This window comes from Anastrepha ludens, chromosome 2 (assembly GCF_028408465.1).
Source record: "Anastrepha ludens isolate Willacy chromosome 2, idAnaLude1.1, whole genome shotgun sequence".
NCBI lineage: Eukaryota > Metazoa > Arthropoda > Insecta > Diptera > Tephritidae > Anastrepha > Anastrepha ludens.
Genome location: NC_071498.1, coordinates 96759420 through 96784535, shown reverse-complemented (window position 1 = coordinate 96784535; position 25116 = coordinate 96759420). Strand labels below are relative to the sequence as shown.

Sequence of the window (25116 nt, the reverse complement as noted above, 5' to 3'; positions counted from 1 at the left end):
ATATTATTATTTGTAATGAATTGGAATTTTGTTAGTGTAAGAGAGTAGGCGTGCGGCCGCAGTAGTCGAATGTGTTGGTGCGTGACTACCATTCGGAATTCACAAAGAGAGCGTAGGTTCAAATCTCGGTGAAACACCAAAACTAAAGAAAACATTTTTCTAATAGCGGTCGCCCCTCGGCAGGCAATGGCAAACCTCCGAGTGTATTTCTGCCATGAAAAAGCTCCTCATAAAAATATCTGCCGTTCATTAGAGTAAACTGATTTTGAACGAGTACAGAATGTTGGTAGAGTATATACAATACATAAAATACCAAAATTAACTGTAACTGTACCATTTAAGCAGCGGAATTCTCTGTATGTTTTTGACGTGATAATGTCTTATAATTCGATTTAACAGGCTGCACGCACGAAAAAATGTGTCGTTACCTTGCTCATTAGTGTTACCTTGCTCATTGCCGTTACCTTGCTCATTTGTCGTTACCTTGCTCATTGCCGTTACCTTGAATGAACTGCAAGCGAAAGCGCGGAACGAACGACAAAGCAAACAAAGCAAACGAAAGGCAACGTTCGACATCTTGCTCTCTCCTATTTAAGTGAGCGTATATATGTATGTATATGCGCATATGTACATATATAAATTCACGTATTTGTATTTGCATATGCCTTCTTATTGATTATTATTAATTTGATTTACTTGAAGAATTTAAAATAAAACCAAGTTTGTTAATAATACCTGTTGTTTTAATGTTATTATTATTAATTTTTTTATTATATATGAAGGAAAAAATGTATGGTAATATTTACCATATACCTTATAAGATATGTTGTATACTATATATATATTGTATACTATATATATGTATATAAACATGCATATACATATACAATTTCGCGCAATTTTCAAAAAGAATAAATCTATATGTAAAGATGCATACAAGTCATATGGACATATCAAATATACGAATCTATTCCGTACGGAAGCAAATGTAAGCTAATGTGCTTGAACTGCAAGCGAGAGTGCGGAACGAACGACAAAGAGCACAATCGGCCCCCGCGTTCGGCAACGTTCGACATCTGGCTCTGTCCTACTTGAGTGAGCATATATATGTACGTATATGTATGTATATGCGCATTTGTATATAAATTCACATACTTGTATTTGCATATGCCTTCTTCCTGTGTGCATGGTAATGAACCAATTCTCTGTTGAGAATAAACGATGATAGGAAAAATAGGAAATGAAAGGGAGTGTTTCAAGTGTAATGTGTCTTGAGAAAGTCAAATCGATGATGATGCCTCTAAGTGTTGTTGACTTATTAACGTCTGATGCACAATCGAAATTGAAGATATCTTTCATGAATTTAATAAATGTTTCGTCATTTTTCACGTTTGTGTAAATGTAACTTGACCTGTTCCATTGCAATTCCATTTACCTCCTCCTCTATATCCATACAAAATATCTATCAAACAAATAAAATTAAAATTTTGTTTTGAAAATTGCAACCATTCCATCAATATTTTCTTATGACGTTGTCACGTTAAACTATCGTCAGTAAACCGACTTTACAGACAACCTCTTTTTTTTTGCATTACAAAGAAATGAAGGGACACTTTTTTGTATTTTATGTTGAGAAATAAAATAAAACAACATGAAATAGAGAGCAATTTACAAAAAACTCGTATCTGTGTCAAATAAGGTGTGAGTTACTGTAGTATTTAGGTACATATTTGCACGCAAACATTTCTTCTAACCCATAGGTATTTACAAACATATTTATGAACGATTGTACGAACTGTCATAATTCTTTGATCATTTCATAGCAAAAACTAAAACAAATTTTCCCATCTGTTTAATATACTATGCTTGTATGTATTTTGCTGTAATTCTGGTGTTTCCATCAGCAATAATAAAGTAAATAAAAATTCATTTGCCCCTATCCACAATATAAACATTCATAAATGTAATTTCGAAAGGAAATTAGACTCTTGAATCTCAAGGTAGCCGTAGTTAAAAACCAAAAAACCATAAGCATATTTGCGCATACGTATGTATGTATGTACACATGTATATGGTATGTAATAAGAAATGGTGCCAGCTACAAAGTGCTGTTAGTGTTTTTTAGCATGAAAATGAAATCATCGGCCAACACACACCAGTTATCCAAAGTTTTCATTTTTTTTAATAATTTTGATGTCTGGTTCTGCATACACACTTTTATTTTGAAACTTATGTATGTATATGTACAAATGCAATGATAACAATTAAACCTTAATTGATCTAAACTAATCTTATTACTTTCAACGAGGAACTTCTGTATGAGTATAACGGGTGTTTTTTAATATATAGAACTTTCTTTAAAATAATCTGTTAGTTATTTTCAACATGCTTTAAAATTGTAATAGCGTTTTTACAAATCGTGGAGATTTATTTTTAAAATTCACCCATCAATTAGTGTAAGATTTTAAGAAAAGATCTTGCTATACTTTCATATGAAATTGCACTAATATAAGAATTTAAACCATTGAGCCATCGTCACATATTCGGTAAATGAAAATGAAGAAATAGATTTCTAGTGTAAAAAAAATTAGCCAAAAGGTCAAAAAGGCTTTTTCAGTTAATGGATCGGACCGATGGTTTTCTTAAGTTGAAATTTAGGCAGCCACATGCTAGAAATTATTTAGGAAAATGAAATCCACAAACCTTGCAATCTAATAAAGCTAAAATATTTTTATGTTTAATCGAAAAAATTATGAACAGATGTTGCTATTACAGATTCGGCAGCACTGGAGGTGCTTCACATATACAGTCTATGTCAGAAGAAAAGAACCGGTTTTTTTCTTGTAACTTCAAGATATATTTCGTTCTGATTTTTGCTGTATAATAGACGCCAGTGGTAACTCAGGTTAGTGTCGTTCGAAACTTTCCGATAAACGCAACCAAAAAAAATGAGTGAGAAGTATTTTTATGTGGTTCATGAATAATCGCGGTTCCTTTTTTCTGACACCAAGCGTTAGCAAATGGCGAATAGATAAAGTAACTGGCATAAATAAACATATGATAGCACCACTTGAGCTAAATATTACACAGTGCGACATCAAAAATCAAACCGCACCGGACCTTTTTTTTCTGAAAATATACCTATTCAATAGCAAAACCCTCGCTGGGTTTTTAAAAGTTAGCTCGATTTTTTTTTTATAGCGTTTTGAAGTTTTCTATTTTCATGAGATTTTGGAGTTTTACCTGTACGCTAAATTTGACTTATAAATCGACCTTTGTTTGATTTAATCGATTTATTTTGTCATAGCTTGATGCAGAAATTTCGTACATGTACAAATAAACTTATTTTGAGAAGAACCTATATCCCAATACGCAATTTTGAATACCAAAATTTCGATTTTTACCATTTTTTACTGTAATTATGAAAATAATTTTATACGTAACCACCCGTTATACACATTTTCAGATTTTTCTATTTTTGCTAGTATTTTTTCCAGATACGGTTTTCCAATGAATATTGGATGTAACAAAATGTGATCGTGAGTAGTGAAAAGCAAGATTGGTCTCACAAGACTTTTAGCCTGTTAAGTACATAGAAAAATGGCTAGCACACATTCCAAAATAAAAAGTATAAAGAAGGTTGTAGTCTGTCTTATCAGGAAATGTTTGTTTTAGAAATTCCAAAATTTGTTCCCAACGATTTTACCTGTTCTAAGATCGCAGCAGTCTTGCGAGATCAGGTTCGTGCATAACAACTCCTAAAACACATTTGACGCGCTAAATATTTTGTGAACAATACGGTTTTTGTTAACATGAATGAATTAAGAAAATAAAAAATGTACAATTGTCCTGCAAATATTAACGTTTTCTGCTATTGTTGTGGACGTTTCACACCAGCGAGTGAAAAGCATGGATCAATCAGTGATGATTTTACTGTGGCATACAGACATTATTTTAATCGTGAAGTTATTTTGAATGTACCTTGGGCACCAAACATAGTGTGTAGAGCTTGTTATGTTGGTTTAGTTAATTGGTTGCACAAAAAACAAAGCAGAATGCCTTTTGGAATGCCAATGCTATGGCACAATCCAGAAGAACATGATCCAAAAAATTGTTATAGTTGTGCAAACACTGTGATCGGATTGAACAAAAAGAAAGCGAAAAACAAAAAATACGTTTCAGTCCAGTGTGTACAATTACCGCTTGATCATAATGAAAATATTCCAGTGCCAAAATGTCCCAATTTTGATGCTTTAAGTGAATCTTTTTCTGTTATGATACAGCCATCATTATTTGATACACATTCCGAGTATGTTCCCGAACCATCAACGTCAGACCAGCCGATTCTAATAACGCAAAGTAAATTAGATGAAATTGTTGCTAAATTGGAACTAATACAGCGGAAATCAGAAATATTAGCATCAATGTTAAAATCAAATAACTTGTTAGAAAGAGGTACGAAAGTTACGGCGTATCGAAATAGGAAAGAACAATTCAATCATTGTTTTACGGTTAATGAGGAAAAGACGTTTGCTCATTGTCACAATATTGTAAAGTTAAGAATTCAAGTCTATATTCTTTTTACTTAATCTATTTAATATTTTTACCTACAGAGTTTTTAGATATTTAAAAAAAAATTTAAAGCAGAGTATAAAAAAATTATTTTTATGAAGAAAAATCTTGTTAAAAATTTATTTTTTTAGAAAATAACAAACTTAAAGTTCAGTTTTATGTTTTTATCTTATAAATGACTTTTTTAGTACATTTTGCAACATTTTTGCTAGAAGAAATAGTGAGAAATTTTAATTATTTTCATAATTACAGTAAAAAATGGTAGAAACATACAATTTTTCGAAATTTTGGTATTCAAAATTGCGTATTGAGATATAGGTTCTTCTCAAAATAAGTTTATTTGTACATGTACGAAGTTTCTGCATCAAGCTATGACAAAATAAATCGATTAAATCAAACAAAGGTCGATTTATAAGTCAAATTTAGCGTACAGGTAAAACTCCAAAATCTCATGAAAATAGAAAACTTCAAAACGCTATAAAAAAAAAATCGAGCTAACTTTTAAAAACCCAGCGAGGGTTTTGCTATTGAATAGGTATATTTTCAGAAAAAAAAGGTCCGGTGTGGTTTGATTTTGATGACCCCAAAATTGTCGCACAGTGTTATATTTGATTGGAAGCACTTTATGAGTATTAGTAAGACCGTGTTCATACCGGACAACTTTGTTGCTTCAATCGTTGCTTGTGATGTTCGTGCTCTGTCAACACCATTTGTGTACTCGTCCTTCCCAATGAAACAATTTGCAAAGTTAAAGCAACACAAGTTTCCCTGTATGAACGCGGTCTAATGAAACTAGCAAAATATCAGAAAAGTGAGTTGGCAGTATTGAAAATAGTGAGTTATAGCGTTGACAGACGGCGTCGTTAGTCGAGATTACCGAGGTAGTTAATCTCATTACAATTATAGTGTGACAGACGGTTATTACGGGGATTAGTGAACAGCTAATATAACTTGTTAATTGGATAGGTTTGTCAGTAAATGATGGACCGCAGGCAACAAATACGGGTATACTAAAAAATATGAATTTATTTAAAAAATATTCTTAAAATGCAATTTCTCACACGGTAATTTCGAACGTTTTAGTGCAAACTATCATTGCATCCAGTCTTTCTTGTTCTTCTACAAAAGTTTGATTGCTTTTCATTGACAATAGATATTAACTGTAGTGTTTCGGCAGTTTGCCATCGAAAATTCCCCTAATCTGCTTAAATCATGGGAATTATATCTAGTAGTTGATCTGGATCAGTTGCACTTAATTCCTGAGATAATTCCGAATTAAGTCATTAATTCCGATTAATGCCAACGCAAGTCTATGCTATTATACCAGTTTTCTGCCTAGCGGCGAGTCTTGCTCGGTAGCTTTGTTGTTGCTTTCACATGCAAATTTTTCGTCAAGCGAGCAAAATTTATATTGATTGGGTTCAAAAAAAAAATGTCTAAGAATTTAACGGAAAAACTTCAAATCACGGCTTCCCATTTTTGAAATTTTAAAGCCCGGAACTCCATGTGTGCCTCAATTTTATATGTTGCTTAACAGTTAGCAGTTACAACTTCACTATGTATTTTCGCCATATTTTACGGTTTTACTTCCGCAAAGGAAAGCAAGTGCAGCAAGCTTGTGAAACCCCATTTGAAGCGCCGACATTTCTCCGACTAAGCTATGCAAATTTTATGTTATTTGACTTTCGCTTTGCGTTATGAAAGGAAATCATAAATTTTACAATGTTGCCCCAAGTGTTTGAAAACAAAACTTTAATTGGCAAAACTAACCGTGAAGATATCAGAAGAAATTGAATAAACAAAGAGGCCTGCGCTTATTTAATGTAGCTTTTCGATATTCATTACTCAATTGTTTCATACTAGAAATTAATTTGGAGTATTGTCATTGCAGCCGGAAGCCAACCACCGCCAGTAAAAGCATTGAAGAAAATGTTGTTTTTGTTGTTACGAAAAGAGTACGACAACGTTCACACTTACCGCCGATATACTCGTATGATACTATGCACGAGCATACACTGGAACGTTGACTATCAATTCTCATTTAAATTTCCATATTATTTCGCCTTTAATGTGCATGCGTAACAATGTGACTCATAAATTAAACAAAACAAAAAAATAGACGTGTACTGATAAGAAAATGTACAAGAAAAGAAGAAAATATGAAAGACAATCCTATTTGTTTGAAATTGCAGCTTTCAGATTTTAATAATTCATCATATTCATGGTGCATATATGTTTTTGTTTTTTATTTGACATTTTTAAATGCGTACTAGGTTTACAATAGGGTAATTTTGACCTCTCTCAAAATTTTTCCCTAATTCGATTCAAGAAAGTTCTTACCATATTTTATGAAAATATTGAAATTAATTTTTCCTAGCACTTTTAAGAAACGCAAAAGCACCTCATAAAATGCCACCTGCAATTATTCGAAGGTGGCAATAAACTGTAAAACCCTCCATTTGTGGAAAAACATCAAGACACGCTCCACAAATAGGAGAAAGAGCTCAGCCAAACACCCAAACAAAGGGTTTCAGTGTCAATTATATGCATGCATATACGTATATATGTATACATAATCATCCAATAGAGACCGGGATGAGTTAATCGAACAATTTGGGTCGACAGACATTGTAGAAGGCATCAGTGCTTCTTTATATCGGCCGTTCCATTGAAAGGTTAAAATTTGTAAATTGAACGGTGTTCACAGCAATAGGGCTTGAAATTAATTGAAAAAAAGAAATGTTTTTACATCGACCTTAAGGTCTTTTCTGCCCTATACTCTTCACAGTACTTCATCCAAATCTTGTTCCCTCATTAATTCTGGGATAGAGATGGATTAAGTTGGGCGTGTCGGCTTTTCTTCTGGTCGTACCAGGCCAAGATGTCTGCATTTAAGAAGAAGGTTTGTTGGAAATTCCGGGAAATTGATCGCAGAAATGACAGGAATCGGTGGATCATATATTCCCCTTGCGCAGAGTGCCAATAAGAATTCTTAGTTCACTCTTAGGGAGGCTTATAAGATGCTAAAACTTCTTATAGTTATACTCTCCCAATAAGGATTTCACCTGGCGTAGCCTCACAGTTTAGTGGCAGTTTACGTCTCGTAGCCTCAGCTATTGGCTTCTCACTTCTAAGCGCATCCTGATGGGATGTTTTCCCATTGCACGGAAAAGATTGGGTCCTATTAGTAACGAGACCGGAGCCTCTATCTGCTCAATACATCCGCTACTTCGTTCCGTATGTTCTGGGACACATAAGAACCGAATGCGATTGTGTCCTCTTAGTAAATTTAGTTTCTCAATGGACTCAAGGACAAGTAAGAAATTAAGCTCAAACGATGGCAAGGTCTCGGTTTTGCTCAGAATCGCAATTCACTCATTCCGGGGAGTTTTCTCTGCACATAGACAAATGGCTTCTTGACACTTCCGAAAAATAGAAATGCCCAAACGTCATCGAAATTTTCACAAAAAGAGTCAACATCTGCAAGAGTGCACATGGGGGGCACCAGGAAAATATTGCATAATTTATCATACATAGATTATGGCTCCTGTGATGACCCAATACATTTTTTTTTATTTGAATTTAACAAAGAAACTCGAGCTGGAAAGGCCCTGCACATTCTGAAAGAACTGACAACACTTTACAAGCAAAAAAAATTGCACGCTTCTGAGAACAGCTCATGGTAAAAGACGCCAAGGGTTATTATCAGTCATACACAGCTTTCGAAAATCTAACTTTTTTATAAGAGGCGTACAGGTTTATCTCTTCTTTGGAAGGAAAGTGGTATCACAATGAGCCTCCAGGCCTAAGTGGACCCGACCGCACCTTCTAGCCTAACCTAATTTAGGATATAACAGCATACGAAATCACAAAAAATGAAAAAACTGTAAGTATTTATGGGTATTTATTGCTCCTTTCAATAAAATAGAAGAGAATAACATAAAATAAGACAAAAATGTTTGCTACGAAAATCTGGCACGCACTATGTACATTAGGCCGGGTCGATTTGTGGGGAGGCAAAAAAATCGCCCATTGCTCTGTGAAACTCATATTCTAGGGATCACAATAAGAAACTTTGCCGAAGGAACCATACCTCTAAAACGAATTCTGATGCCCCCCAATTTGGGTCGAACTTTTTAGTTTCTTTTCTCATGTAAAGGCCAAAAATGGTGATATTTTGAAATGATTGTATGGGGAACCCCCCAGGGGAGTTCCAGGGGGTGTGCCACTGGCATGGGTGGATCGGCCGTCCAAAGTTAGTGGGGGTCGGTCATACATTTGGACTCGATTGGAGCACTCTAAATGGGTCAAAGTGGGATTTTTCGTTCGACCCAAATTGGGGGACATCAGAATTCGTTCTAGAGGTATGGTTCCTTCGGCAAAGTTTCTTATTTTGATCCCTAGAATACGATTTTCACATAGCAATGAGCGATTTTTAAATCGACCCGCCTTAATGTACATACTTATATGTCTATTTAAGAGATTTACCTATTAATATTTTTTTAACAAGTTTATTTAATTTCCAACGTGAATATACTCGGCCAATATGGCAGTTATTTTGATATTAATCTATCAATTTAAGAGGTAACCCATCAACTACCAGTCCAATTCGAAGTGTAAGGATCGAAGTGATTGCCCGGCTTCCTTCTTTTGTGTCCTTTAGGAAACAATTTGAAGCACTTGCTTTGTACAAGGTGGCGCAAAATCAATGTGTGATGGAAATCTTTATGTTGAGCTTTACGCGCTCCATTGCTTTATTGATTAATTTTGCGCCACCTTGTATTTATAGAAGAATAAAGGCTAAATTTTGAATAACAGATACGTTTTTATATGAGAGAAATTGGTTGAATACTTTTATAATTTTAAGCCGCAAGATTAGCTAAAAAATACGATTCTTAATAGTTCAGGTGTCCAATTTTGCAAAGAACCCGTTACGTATATTTGACAAAGCTTTTTTAAGCCACGAAGAAATTATTAATACTTTAAAGGGAATTGGTGCATTTGGATGGGACTTTCTTGTTTGGTATGTCACTGATGCCTTGAAATATAGAAGTTTAATTGTAAACGAATACTGTTATAGATAAAAACAAAAAATGTTTTTGTATATAAGATTCTGTAAGTCTCAATTTGTTGTACATATATCTTTCCGACAGGCGACCGCAGTCATTGTCGTAAATTCTTTATTATTATTATTTTATTACAATCATTGTTAGTGACAAATCAAAAGAAAATAAAGCGTCTATCTTTTTATCTAGTTCAGATGTGATTCGATGATTTACTTCCAAAAACATTATTGTACAATAAAAATAAAACTTCGGAAAAAAGGTGCAATGATGTGATGACTTTAGACTTAGTTGCCTTCCTGATTTACCATTTGACAGAAAATACTCGAAATAATATCTGAGAGTGTAGAGAAGTGCCCCGTTAGTAGGCATATTTTCATTTTCTTGAGAAAATGGATAGTTTCTGGCACATCAGCGCACAACTCACATGCTGCTTTTACAATAAGAGACACCAACTAGTCATATTCCCAAATTCTCGAAAATCTCATCAGTTGAGAAACAGTTGCTTTTCATGTGTTGAGTTAGTTGTAATAAGTAATTAATGATCAAAAGATTTTTTTTATGCTTAAGTCATAAAACCGGACATATTTGGCACTGTTTGCTCACATTCGCATGGGTCGGTATTTCCATCACACACACACAGTTTTCAACAGTTCACCGTAGTAATTTCGCCAACAAAATAGCAGCCCAAAACGAAGTAAATAAAATTGACGTCAGCTTAGAATTTATAGATATTTAAAATCCATAGGTTTAACACAACTTGTAGAGGCTTTCGTTGCGGGTCACTAACGAGAGTCTTTTTCAAGCAGAAATTTTCATGACTTTATAAATAAATTCCATAGAACTATTCAAAAAACACTGTAATATCGTTAAGTAACCAAAGTATTGCTGCCGGCAAAACGCACACTTTCTTAGCAAAAGCAATTAAAAAACACAAATAGAGAGGAGCGTCAAAATATGCATACGAGTTAAAACAGATATTTGTTTTGCACACTTTGTTGGTATAATTGATATTGTTATCTAAATATGTACTCAAATAACTTATGTATGTATGTATTTCGTGTCTTAGCTTCTTCTTACTTAAAAAATGATTTTGCTATAAGCTTGTTGCTGTCTGCTTATTCCCTAAAGTAATTTAAATTTAATTTAATTTTTATACGGTCGTTGTATTATGCGACCGCGTAATTCGCCGCGTTTGATGTGTTCCACTGATCGCGTTCAACTGTGCTCCAAGACGTACTGACTGGCAAGGCAATGTCAATTTGGTTTGGCGATAGCGATTGTACAGACGATGTACAGGTATACTTATTTGTATATACATACATATACACACATACATACGCAGTTTGTAAAACAGAAATGACAATGGCACCGAGAACAAAAACTCAACGGAAGCAGCAATGCGTACATATGTACATACATATATGTAAATACTATATATCTAGTTGACACAAGCAGCGAAGAGCATCATTTTTTTCTCAAGTTGCAGAACATTGTCATTATTTTAAATGCTGTAAATATATGTATGAATGATAAGTATATAGATACATTGATCATAATCAATCATAAAATTCGAAGCATAGGCTAAAACCTGTTAAGGATTTGTGTACTACTTATATTATAATATATTACCTGCAGTTCCATGAGCTGAAGAATTATACTTCTTGTTCAACACTATACGAAAACCAGCAAAACAAAATTCGTATACTTTTAGGATATTTGAGTGCATTAGACGATTAAATGAGCTGCATACATTTTGCGAGGCTGCATTTTCGTTATTGCCTATGTGTTAGTGGGCTGTAGCATTACTGCCACTTTAATGTCGAGTGAAAACTGAAACCACTGTTTGAAAAAAAAATACCCAACCCTTCAATTAACCCATCGCCTCTCTTACCCACAAAGAGAATTTTTCTGCTAGCAAAAATGTTCTAGTGTTAAAAACTCCCAATGGGAATAAACCCTGACATTGTTGTTATCTTGACATTAATCCACAGGTGACTCATCCAATTTCAGTGCAGTACGCAGTTTGTGTCATTTCCTTTTTGTCCTTGAACCTTTAAATGATGAAGTTAATTTTTTAACGTATGTATGTAGAGGTGGTAATAAATTTTCCACGTTTTTGTATTAAAATGGTTATATATAATATTTAAATAAACCCATCTAAATTAATTCCAGTTACAATATTCGGAAAGATAAATTAAAAACTTCCTGTATTTCTCGAAAAAATTGGTTGCTTATTTTAGAGGTGGTATGGAAATCAAATGCAAGTATCACAATGGGTCTTAGGGTCACCGAGTGTCTTGTCCTAGACAGGCAACCTGACTAACCTAACCTAATTTTAGAGCTCTAACTTATCAAGCAGTGCTAGCAGCTCTAAACTTGCTTGAATTTTGTTCATTTCTTAATTGTTTAAATGTTTGTTGGAAATTTTCAAGCTTTTAAACGATTTGGGAAGGTAAATAAAAATTGTCAACATTTATTTAGCTTTCCAACTACGTTACCACTGTGTAAGAATCATTTGTAAAACTTAAAACTTGCTCTTGAGTTCATTATTCTTACAAAATTCGCTTAATTTATAAGCGAGATATCACGTTTGTTGCTTTTCCAAAAATTACCGTTATATGGGATATGGGGGTGTTATCTGACCGATTTTGGCCATTTTCATTGAAATATGGCTGATTTTAGTTCAAATTATCGTGCATACACCATGGTGAAAAGAATTTTAGAGGTGTACTACCTAGCAGACTGTTATTCGGCTCTGAGCGAATTTGACAGACATGCCGACGTCATTCGCTTTGTGCTTTACACTAGCTTTAGCTTAGTAAAACACAAAACGAATGACGTAGAATCCAAAGTTCACGTCATAAAAAATTTGTTTCACCATACCTAACGAGCAAACTTGGTATCTGTCATCCTTGTGTATAGACATGCAAAATCGACTCCTCTCATCATTCTGAGCATTTGGGTTTATCTACAAGGTGGCGCAATATTAATCACCCAATTTTACTTTTGAGTCACTTTTGTACTAAGTAGAAACAAATGTTGAGTGATGGAAATCTTTACCTTGAAGTTTGCTGGCTGTTTGTATACTGCGTCTGTCTAGTTCACAGGTGTCAAATATGACGCCACGTGCAAAAATTATAAATTTCTACATACGTACGCATTTATCGTCGAGTTCTTTATATTATACTTTTACATACAAGCGCTATGTGAACAAAATTAAAATACCCTTGGTGCAGAATCTATGTTTTTCGCAAAAATCAAATTTTTTTTTTTTTATTTTAAAGAAGTTATTTGAAAAGTTTATTAATCTTAGACTTTGTAAATGTGAATTTGAAATTAGGTAAATTCACTATTAAGTGCAACAACTTGACATCATGGTATTTGCAAATTTCTATGGTAGAACAATAACAAATAACTTCTACTTAAGTACATGAGCCTGTTCCTTGAAAGTGTTGAAAATGTATTTTATTTTATATGGAAATATTTAAGATTTTGCACTTTGAAAAATATGAATACATGATATTACATCTGTTTTGTATTTTTTCAATATTAATTGGATTTAAATTTATAATGGAGTAATTTTTTTTTAATATGATTAAAAAAATTTGTACTTTTAATGATTTTAAAAGTCATCAAAAACTTTCAAAGTAAGCAAAAACTAAAAATCTTACATTTACAAAATATTAATTGAATTAAACCAATTTTTTTAATGACTTTTACTTCAAATAATTCAACTATAAAAAACTCTTTATTCTCCAATTTACTTCCTCTCCATTGCTATTTTTGCGACTTCTTTGGATCATATCTTCTACGGATTTTGAAGAAACGAAAACAGCTTGGTTCATTACATTCAAAATAAATAAACTTTTTATATTTTCGGGATTGTTTTACAAGGTGAAATCCAAAATAAACAAGACTGGATTCATAAAAATGTGTTTGATGGCGCCATCTTTTTAATGAGTTAGTGCGTTGGAAGTTACATCCCTAGCTGACTTCCAGTGAAATTTTGTGACATTCGGTTCAGTAGAAGCGAAGTTATTGCGTCTAAAGTGTCAGTATGTTTGTGTCATCGGTACGAAATGTGTCATTCAAACAAAGAGCTAATATCAAATTTTGTTTTAAAATCGGTAAAATGTTTACCGAAGCATTTGAATTGATGAAAAAAGTTTATGGCGATCATAGTCTATCTCTTGCCAGAGTTCATGATGGGTTTACACGCTTCAGAGATGGTTGTGAGGACATAAATGACAATGAACATAAGGGCCCCCCAAAATCAGTAATCACCGAAAACTCCATCGAAATTGGTCGTACATTTATCAAAAATCAACGGAAATCATCGTTGAAATTCATGGAATCGGAGTTGAATATCTCCAAAACATTTAACAGATCATTTGGGCTTACGAAAGGTCTGTGCACGATTCATTCCGCCGAAGTTAGCTGAGGACCAAAAATTGCTCAGAATTCAACATTCGAAAGACCTCATTAAAGAGGCGAGAAAAGACGAGAACTTCCTTTACAACATTGTAACTGGTGATGAAACGTTGTGTTTCGAACATGAACCTGGAACTAAGCCCCAGACGAGCCACCACCCAAAAAAATCGCGTTTGGAGAAGTCAAAAATCAAGTCGATGTTCATTTGTTTTTACGATTCCAAGGGAATTGTCCACAAGGAGTTCGTGCCAATGGGCCAAATGGTCAATACAATTTTCTATCTTGGCGTTTTGGAGCATTTGTTGCATCACATTCGTCGAATTCACCCTGAATACTGCGAAGAAGGAAGCTGGCGCTATTGCATGATAATGCACCATCTCATCGATCCACTGTTGTGACTGATTTTTTGACTACAAATCGCATTTTAACCATCAATCACTCCCCGTATTCGCCTGATATGGCTCCCTGTGACTTCTACCTATTTGGAAAATTGCATTTGGTCATGAAAGGAAAACGTTTTGCGTCCGTAGAGGCTATCCAAAGGGCTTGTACCGACATCCTGAAGGACATTCCGGTCAATGATCTGAAACACTCTTTCAAAAAGCTTTTAGATCGCGCAGATCAGAGTGTATCGAGGCCAGAGGGGACAACAGAGGGGACAATTTTGAATAAATAAACTCGAAGTTATCAGAACAAAGCTTCTGTCGTTTCTATTTTAACTCAGACTTGTTTATTTTGGACGTCGGCTTGTATTATAGTATAATAGTATTTAGGGACATATTGTAAAATAAATGTTTTTTTCTTAGTGCTCTCCAAAATCGTTCTTGAGGCACTGAACAACTTAAAGCCACATTAAAGCCAATTTCAAATTTCTATTGCATGTTGAGTAGTTACATTTTTTAAAGGCTTCAAGCCACAAGAAGCAATTTCTTGGGCACCGCTAGTTGACTTTACTATAGGCCTCTTCTTTTCGCTAAGAGTTAGCAAGTGGCGAATAGATGGAGCAACTGGTATAAATGAGAGCCGCCTTAAAGTGCATGTGTTTGTAAGATAGTGAGTAATACCAGTTTAGTGGGGCGAATCTTGCTCGATAACTTTGTTGTTGCTTTTGCATGCAAATTTTTCGTAAAGTTAATCGAGCATACAGATAGCGAGCGGGGAAGTGAAGGATAGAAGAGGCCTTATATACCTGTATTCTATAATATACGGGGAAACCCCGAAATTCCGGGAAACTATAAAAAAATTTTTTACACACATATAAAAATACACTAAAGAAATTATGTAATACAATTTTGAACTAAATAGCAGCATGTCTTTGGGGAAAGTGGACTTATATCATTTTCAAAATAATTATATTTGTAAATTCATTAACTACGAAAACTTGGAATGCTAATAACAATGAAACAGCATTTTATAAGATTTTTTTGGAAAAAATTTATAAAAAAAGTTCATAGTAAATTGTATTCATTCTTATCATTAACTAATTTTTTGTGGAAATGGTCTTACACCATTTCGGTTCATATCATGATGGCACATTGTTTGCTCTTGATTTTGAACTGCCCTAATATAAAAGCATAAATTAGTTTCGTTTTTTAAATAGAGGTTCATGTTTCTCCTTCGATTTTAGATAGCACCGATTCAAAAGTTATTGCCCATACATACGTACATCACTCATTTTGATGACTTCAGACCGTTTACCTTTCCGAAAAATGGTGGTATCAAATTGGTTGATTGAAAGTAAAGCATGTTTGGAACATTTACCGGCAAAATAGCTACATATGTATGAAGCAGAAAAAGCAAATAAAATGTACAACAATATTTTAAAAGTGCCGCATCACTAATGCAACCAGTATTATTTTAAAATAACAGCTCAAAAAATTTAATCGCAGATTAAACGTTTAGAAAAACTAGAATATAATCAAGTTCTACTATCTGTGCCCAAACTAATAAAAATAGATGATAAGATGTGATATTACGTACGAAAATTCATTCATTCACTCATTCATTCTTGGTACTTTTCTTTTTCAATTCAATCGCTAATGTAGGGCTATCCTATTGGGATACGGTGTCATATGCCGCAAAAGCATCAATTTACCCTCAGGAATAGATATTGACTATTTTTTGACTTGGCTTGGCTTCATTTTGTTTCTTATGACAGCAATAGTTGAATTTCAGACCCGCAAAGCATTGAGGAAAAATAGAAGATAGTCCTTCAACTTGTTAAAGTTAAAGAGTGGCACATTTAAGTCTCAGGAACGATCTGATTTGGGAAAAATCATATTTGCATAAGGTAAATTATAATGTTTACATTCACAAGTCGGAAAATATTTGCGATCATTTTTTAACGTTAATGGCGTGAAACCTTTAAAATATCGAATTTCTCTAATACTTTTTTATATTCATCTCATAATCTTAAACCTACACAATACCAGTTAATATCATAAGTATTATGTATGTATGTATATAATTACTCAAGTGATGAAATTATTTTAATGCGCTCTAATGTGCATCATTTTCCCCATTATGCTTCCTCAAAAGATATGTAAATATGTATGTATGTGTAAAGATATGGTCTTCAAAGGAAATGATGAATAGACATTTAAGATAACTAATCGACCAGCAGGCCACCTCATACCAATCAAGTGATGCATATTTATCAGCACATCACAACAAAAAGTACTCTCCATGGTATAATCAGGCCAGACATACTTATGTATTTTTTTCGAAAAGTTTGCGGCGAGAAGAGTAGTTTATAGTACATTGAAAATTAATATTTTTTAATTGTATTGTCTTGTATTATTGCTGATGACTGTTATTTGCATGCTTCATGTGCTTGTTTGCTATCTTTTGTATTCGGTTACGTAGTATATATGTATGTATGTATGTAAGTAGTACATAGTCATACGTATCAATTTCATTAAACACAGTTATGCAAATATTTATGTCCACACAGCAATGTATTAATAGCAAAATAAATAAGTACTAAAGTTGTTCAGCGCCAGAACTATCGTATCCGCCCCCCATCAACGGCAAATAAAGTGAAAACAATGAATACCACTCCAACACCGTTTGACACTCTGCAAGCTGTGGTGGTGGCGACGACTTCATCGATGTAGCGTGATAAGGTACGACGACACGGAAGGTTATATGGAATTTCTACTGACGGGGATGGCTATGGAAATACTTTGGGGGCTGCACCGACCTAAATCTGACTACTGGCACAACTGTCGCGACTGGCTACACGCTATCCCATAAATGCAAGCAGCAGCGAAAGTCAATTTACTTTCAACTTTGCTACATTTTTATTAAATTTTATACTCCAGCAATGCATTGTAGCAATTGCCAACTTACACACAAAGCAGAATTTTTTTTAATTAACAACTTGAGCGGGTCACTCTCGATTACTACGGTTCGCGCGCAAATTACTCGAACACCTCTTTTTTATTCCAAACACCATCCGCTTTTATACTCCGCTTTAGTCAACGCTTCGCAAATAACTAACCGGTTTAAATTGTATAACCAATCCCAACTTCTCTGCCGCAGTCATGCTCAATGCGTTCCAACTAATACTGATACAACATTTGTTGTTGTGCCTTTATGGGCACTTAAGCTCCCCAATTGAGCGTTGTGAGGCGGTAAACAAAACATCACACCTACAAACTAACAGAAACGTTACAGTAAAAATGTGGTCGAATACTTTAAAGCAAGAATGCAATAACAAAGCGAACCAGCCACCTGGAAATTTCCCCTTTACCATCTCATAACTGAGCTAGACATTATGTGTAAAAAAAAATTACATTCAACCAGTCATTTTCAATGCAGACAACAAAAACTGGAAATTTGGAAAATCTCATAAAGAAAGTAATCACAGCTACAATAACAACTGCAGCGAAAAAATTGCAAACAAAGCCAAACACTCGCATACATAAGTATGTATGATACATCCATACAAAAAAGTAGAGAGTAAGTGAATGAGTGAGTGAAGGAGTATAACATACAAAGCGCTACTATCTGTCTTTATGTTTATTGTGTGGCGACCAGCACGACTAAGTGCAATACCCTGCACCTTTCTCTGAATCCCTACTGGATGCTGGTTGACTACGCTAAGGCAACGCACTCTTTATTTTATAGTTCTATTGATTTCCTTTGTTATGAGGAGAATTGCAACAGTAAGAAATTGCATACATGTATATTGTTGATATATGTACAAATACTATGCGTGCTTCTTGACTCTTATTATATTCTAATTTAGTTTTTTTTTAAGTTCATACTTAACCACCCAAGTGTTTGTTTCTCTCTTTGTTTATTACTTTCGAGTCGCGAAGCCACTCTCTGTATAATTCTGTGGCACAATATTGTCAATGGAATGACTTAGGGGGGACTATAGGAGAAATATGCACAATTTCATCGCTTAGATTCATGCGATATCGGTATCGTGAACTCTGCCGAACTTGCACTTATATATATGTATATATATAATTGGCGCGTACACCCTTTTTGGGTATTTGGCCGAGCTCCTCCTCCTATGTGTGGTGTGCGTCTTGATGTTGTTCCACAAATGGAGGGACCTACAGTTTCAAGCCGACTCCGAACGGCAGATATTTTTATGAGGAGCTTTTTCATGGCAGAAATACACTCGGAGGTTTGCCATTGCCTGCTGAGGGGCGACCGCTATTAGAAAAACTTGCACTTACTTAACTATATTAGATCGCAACTTTAAGTGCTCCTAGTCTGTGCACAGAAATTCGAAATATCTCAGCCAATATTGTGACGAGCTTTCATGAAAAATTTTGGCATTCAAAATAATATAGCAAATACAGAATCGAGTCGTGCATTTCATATGGATAGCTGCATGTGTATGTATAGGGTTGTTCAATAGGTGCGCTTCAACTTTTTTGCGATAGGGAGGGCGAACGACGCAATATTTTTTATTTTTCGCTTGTCATTTGTAAACTTCATTAGTATACATTTCAGCATGGAACGCTACACACTTGAGCAACGATTGCAAATCGTGCACATTTTTTATGAAAATAATCGTTCTGTTGCTGCTACTTTAAGAGCATTACGGCCATTTTACGGTCCATTTAACAAGCCGTCCCGTTTTGGGGTTATGTGAAGTCATTGGTCTACAGTAACAAGCCGGCGACGATTTGTGAGCTCAGAGCCAATATTGAACGCGAAATTGTTGGAATTTCGGCCGATTTATGCAAAAGAGTGGTCGAAAATTGGGTTCAACGATTGGACTTCGTAAAACGTGCACGCGGTGGTCATGCAAAAGAAATCGAATTTCATACTTAAATGTATATGTTCAAACTCGATAATAAAAAAAAAATTAGTTAAAAAAGTCAAACCGTTTGTGTTTTATTCAAAAAAGTTCAAAAGTTGAAGCGGTCTTACTGAAAAACCCTATATAAAGCTAGACGGCTAAGCTAACCTCAATTTTCAACAACTCTCAATTTTCAGCGACATTTTGTTCATCCAGTATCAATCGTGTAATATGGCGAAAATGTATTTTTAGGAAAAAAATGTCTGTGAATTGTGATATTGTATACAATTTCTAATACCGAATGCTATTTCGGCGTAGCACATATATCTTGCTGAATAATGCAATGTTGCATAGTGTAATTATTTAATACTCAAAATTGAATAATTTTGAAAGATGTTGCTTTCCGAAAACCACTACTTTGTTCTTGATGAATTGAGTGACGTCAGTACAGAAAATAAACAAACCTTTGTTTACAAGTTATTTATTTGTGCATACAAGTATTCAGGAATACTTTGGTGAATATTGTGATTATAGAATTTGTGATTTTTAATTTAAAAAATTATAAATTTTTAAAGCGCGAATGATCATAAAACCACCAAATGCAGTTTTTTTTTTGTTTTCTTGCCGAAACGTCATGACAAGAAAGTGCGTACTTAACTAAATCTTGAGTGTAATTTACATGAATCACTTTACAGACAACGATTATGAAAACCTTTTTCAACAATTACCTTATTAAAATTTTGCAAATATAGATGAAAGAAAAATAAAAATTCTTGTATCATAGATGATAGCTTCTACTTTCTTTCATTTACTTTTCCTTTTTTTTTTTGTGAGCTTCCTGAACTGAAAGTAACGGATATGGTTTTAATAGAAAATGTTGATAGAAGACAGTATTCAAAATGTTAGAAAAACTATTGGAGTCTTCACACCATTACTTAGCCCAAAGCGACTAAGCAATCCGATCAGTAGGTTATCAAAATAACAATCAGCTGTTTGACAATTGGAAATTGATGTTCAATCACGAATTTTAAATTTAAAATAGTAAAAAGTGAAGAAAAAAAGTAAGTAAGTTATTTATAAAGAAAAAAAATGGATATTTTAAAAACATTTTCTGCCAATGAATGAACCGAAGCTAAATTACAAGGGCTTCTCAGGAGCGAAAGAGCATTACCAAACGAACAGAAATAAGACGAAAAGGCAAAACACATTTGCCGAACTGTCAACTAATAAACTGATAAAGTAACGAAATTGGTAGAGTTCCCTTATTAACTGATGCCTGGTTTTCATTACGGCATTTTTTATGACAAAGATTGACATTCTAGTAAAAATACCTGTCATTTAGGTACATTTTGATTTAAAGCCATGACAAAATGTTAAAATAACAACATGTTGGCATTTCGGGTCAGATTATGTCGTCAAAAAAATGACATTTGATACCTGTTGCCAACTTTTGAGTTTAATGAGCACCGAATAATCGTTTTACCACACTCTATGCATTTCAAATGTACAAGTCATATCTCAAATTAATTTCAAAATCTATGACTACAAGTCAAAACACATTAAACACGTAAAATCAGCAGGGCTGAAATTTTGATTGTTTTCTATTTATTTTGTATCGAAAGTGTAAAATTTTGTTAAACCCTTTCGACCCAACGTTGCCTGTGAGCAACTTCGACAGTTTAACAGCTTACGGAAAGCGTTCGTTTTGTTTTTGTCTGTTCGTTATAAATGATTTTTATGTATGACTTTTATGCATCTACTCAAAATATGAGCAAAAAAAATATCATTTGTAAATCATTTAGCGCAGTTATGTTGAATAAACATCAAGTGCATCGAGAATATATTGTTGTGAAATTCAAAAGAGTTTTTAAAGAGAGTTTTATTATAATGAAAAAATTTAAAAAGTTTATATGCCATGTTTTTAGCAAGGATTTAACTTTACGAAACTGAATTTAAATTTGATTAGTTAAAAATATTAACCAGGTGAGTAATTTTCAAAATTGCAATGTTGCTTGTGGACGACTTTGGGCCATTGTGGCAATATGGTAAATATTTTTGTACTTAGTTATGAGAACGATATTGAGAGGATTGTTAACTTTGATTGGGATACCTCTTCTGACGACGAAAGTTATGACGAGATAAATGACATTTCTGCAGTTCTAGAGAAGAATTTGGAAGGGACCGTGCAAAGAGGGGAAACTATAGAGATTGACCTTCTCGAAAATATGGTTGCAGAAGAATGTGAGCCGAAATCTTGTATGGCTGATAATTGCTTTGAAAAAGTTGACCCCAAGACAGTAAAGCGGAGAAAAAGGCCATTTGTACCTTCGGAGACCAGTTGGGAAGAAAATACTTTGAAGGTCGACGATGTGATGACGCCAGTAGAATATTTCTGCACTTTTTTTAATAGCCAAGTTTTTGATTTTATCACACAACAAACAGATTTGTATGCGCTGCCAAGAACACGGCATTGAGCTCAAATGCACTGTTGAAGATATTAAACGCTATATTGGTATTTTGTTGTATATGGGTGTTTTAAAATTGCCTCAACTCAAAATGACATGGTCAAAAGATTTAAGTTTATATAAAAAATTCAATGCTGCGCGGAAAGTTTGAAAAAATAAAACAATGTTTACATTTCAACGATAACACTAAACAATCCAAAAAAGGCGATTTGAACTATGACCAGTTGTACAAAATACGTCCTTTACTAGACAGTCTCAAAGAAAATTTTGGAAAGCTACCCCAGTAAGAACATCAAAGCATTGAAGAACAAATCATTGCGTTCAAAGGTATACATTCATAAATGTCATAATGAACATTTTAGTTTAAATATTTGTTACAGGTCGATTGTCATTTAAACAATACAACTTTACGTAGTATGTTGGTGACGGTACCTGTCCTGCTTATGGATTGGGCCTATCTTCAGATCTAGTTTTATATTTGGCAAAATTTCTTCCTAAGGACAAACATTTGAAGCTTTATTTCGATAAATGGTTTACGTCTGTAAGCCTTCTGATCTCGTTGAAAGTAATGGGCATATTTGCAACAGGAACTGTACGTAAAAACCACATAAGCAATTGCCAGTTAGATGCAGAGTTAAAAAAGCGTGGAAGGGGATCTTTCGATATGAAATGTGAAATCAACAATAATATTGTATGCGTCAAGTGGTTTGACAAAAAGCCAGTTCAATTTAAATACTCGTGTGAGAGCATTGAACCTGTTGATGTATGCAAACGTTGGAATCCAAAGGAAAAAGCTTAATTGATGTTGCAAGACCTGCGAGTGTTGCTTCTTACAATAAGGGTATGGGAGGAATAGATTTGGCTGACATGCTCATGGAGCTCTACAAGGTCAACCATTGAACGGTGGCACATATGAATCTTCTATTGGTGCCTCGGGACATCCGTTACAAACACATAGCTATTGTATAGAAATCATTTAAACTTGTTAACCTGATGCAAAAGCATATTCCTTTAACAAAATTTCAACTAGAAATTGCGCATGAGTTGCTTACTGCCGCTACTTCGCTCGGAAAAAGGAAAGGCCGACCATCGAATGTTGAAAGAACTAGCTCGATCCCTGAGCTCCCATCAAGCAGCGTATCTTCCCAACAGTCGAAAAAGTAGAAGTTCCAATCGAATCCTTCAGTCTCACAGCGTTACGATAAAATGGAACATTGGGTAGTCTTTAGTGAAAAGGGGCGTTGCAGATTGTGCAAGACAGGAACCCCAATGTCCAAATGCCTTTGCTTAACATACCTAATTTTTCAAAATAAATAAAAATCATTAAAAGTTGTTCGAAAAAAAAATTTGTTTATTTTGTATACCACCATTTCCCAAAGTTGCTCACAAGCAACTTTCAAACCATGGGGCGTGACGACTCAAAATTTTGGGCAATTGCTTCTTAAACTAATACAAAAGGATTAAAATTAAAACAAAAATTTCGTTCCACAGGAAAAAAGTTGGGGTCGAAAAGTTTAAGTTACGCCAAGCAATTAATCTTGGTTTATAGATTTTGATATTCTAGAGACCAAACGCGAAAAGAAAATACAAATATTTTAATTATTTACTCTATTGATGCTACTGTTCAATCACTAAAAAGGGCACCATTAAATTTACTGCTTAAAATGCCAATTGGCAACTATGGATAAACTTACATGCATACAATTTATTACTTTTAAAATATTCTATACTATTTCTTCCTTAATTTAATGGATTAAATAAACTAAAATGAGTAACATCTCACGTATGAAAGTACATACAGAGGTAAAGAAATAGTAAAAAGATTTCTAACCATCAAATCTCTCTTCCGTTTGGTAATTTACAGACAAGGAGCTCGAGTTACATTGTAAACTCTTACTTACCTCGAGCTTCAAATTTATATGCCGCATTAAAGCAAATGATTTAACCGCCTCTTTTGGCTTGACTTCCTCGGCAGGCAACGGATAAACTTCCGAGTGTATTCTTATAGAAAATAACCATCATTCGAAGGCGGCCTAAAATTACGGTATGGTATGTAAAAAACCCTAAAAAGGGAACTAAAATCTGCTTTAAGCGGTCCAGGCGGTATGGCTCTCAGTGCTTTATTCAGATACAAGATGTACCAGCTTCACTTGTCACCCTTTATAATTTTATTTTATTTGCCTTTTTTTGTAAAATGGGTGTAGAAAACAATATTCAGAGTTTTTCTACATATTCTTAACTTTAAATTTCGCCAGCGGCTTTTGTCAAAAGTACAAAAAAAATTAAAGGAGTACCGTATTTCGGTTAGCAGTCCGCTGTCAATCGGACACTAGTGTTTATGCTATGTCCCATCTCACGTGTGACTACTGTGTGATTTAAAATGATACAAAAAACCAGAAATGTCTAACGCTTAAATTTATCAGCACAACCTTATTAAAAAAAAAAACTGGTTTATTACAAATTTACATATTTCTTTTTATTAATATAACGTATTTTTTGGACCCTTTGTTACATAAATGGTATTGTATACTAACAAAATGAAGTCACATATTCGTAATTACATCATTTTTCGAGTTTCCGTAGCTGTTTCCCGGTCTATTATCTACATACATGTTCGTATATAGTAGAAAATTCCTATGCATTTTTAACATTTACAATTTCATAACTAATAAAATCGTTACGTACCAGGCAGTTCAGCAACTAAACCAATACTCGTGCTTGCAAGTAATACACCGCTTCTGTTTACAGGCCTATATCACTATAATTCTTCACAATGAGTAGGTACATACGAATTTATAAATAACCAACAAAACCTAAAAGGTCGCAAGTGTAAATAAACTGTAATACGATTACATTTGATAGACTCTTTGGCGCTCACATTTTTAGTAAGATGTCATTTCGGTAGTAATTTATTAATTAACATTAAACAGGACACTACACTACACTATTTACAGGAAGCTCAAGTAATGTTTTCCTTTTGATTACTGGGCCATGAAAGCAGATGTTATGGCACACAGTCCCATATTTAACGAAACTTCCACAGCTGTGCGGAAGTGTTGTTAACACCACACGACATACAGTACATGAAACTTCCCTCCACATTGAATACTATATCAATTTCAAGTGGTATATCATTTTAACAACGCCAACCAGTTAAAAAAAACCATTCCTTAATATTTTTGTTTGTTCAAAGGTAATACTGAATTTTACAAGCTAGGATTTAATGGCAACAAATACGATCAAGATGTTTGTCTTGCTTTGATTGTCAAGAAAGAAAGCAACACTGTGTTCGAAACCACACGAGCGCCATCTAGGT

General features: G+C 34.1%; 1 protein-coding gene across 4 annotated transcripts in view; it reads right to left on the bottom strand.

Annotated features, from left to right (window-relative positions):
- The window catches only part of LOC128854833 (choline transporter-like 2), a 40333-nt gene extending 15533 nt beyond the window's left edge, over nucleotides 1-24800 (bottom strand). Inside the window, exons 1-2 of one of the 4 annotated variants that reach the window (XM_054089245.1) lie at nucleotides 24679-24800; nucleotides 24486-24613 (exon numbers count right to left, since the gene is read on the bottom strand). The gene's annotated coding sequence lies outside the window, so the exon portion shown is untranslated. Of the gene's footprint in view, nucleotides 1-10715; nucleotides 10875-17420; nucleotides 17565-24485; nucleotides 24614-24678 lie in introns of those variants that run through there. The other 3 variants (XM_054089248.1, XM_054089247.1, XM_054089246.1) reach the window with 3 other exon arrangements.
- Nucleotides 24801-25116: the final 316 nt, after the last annotated feature.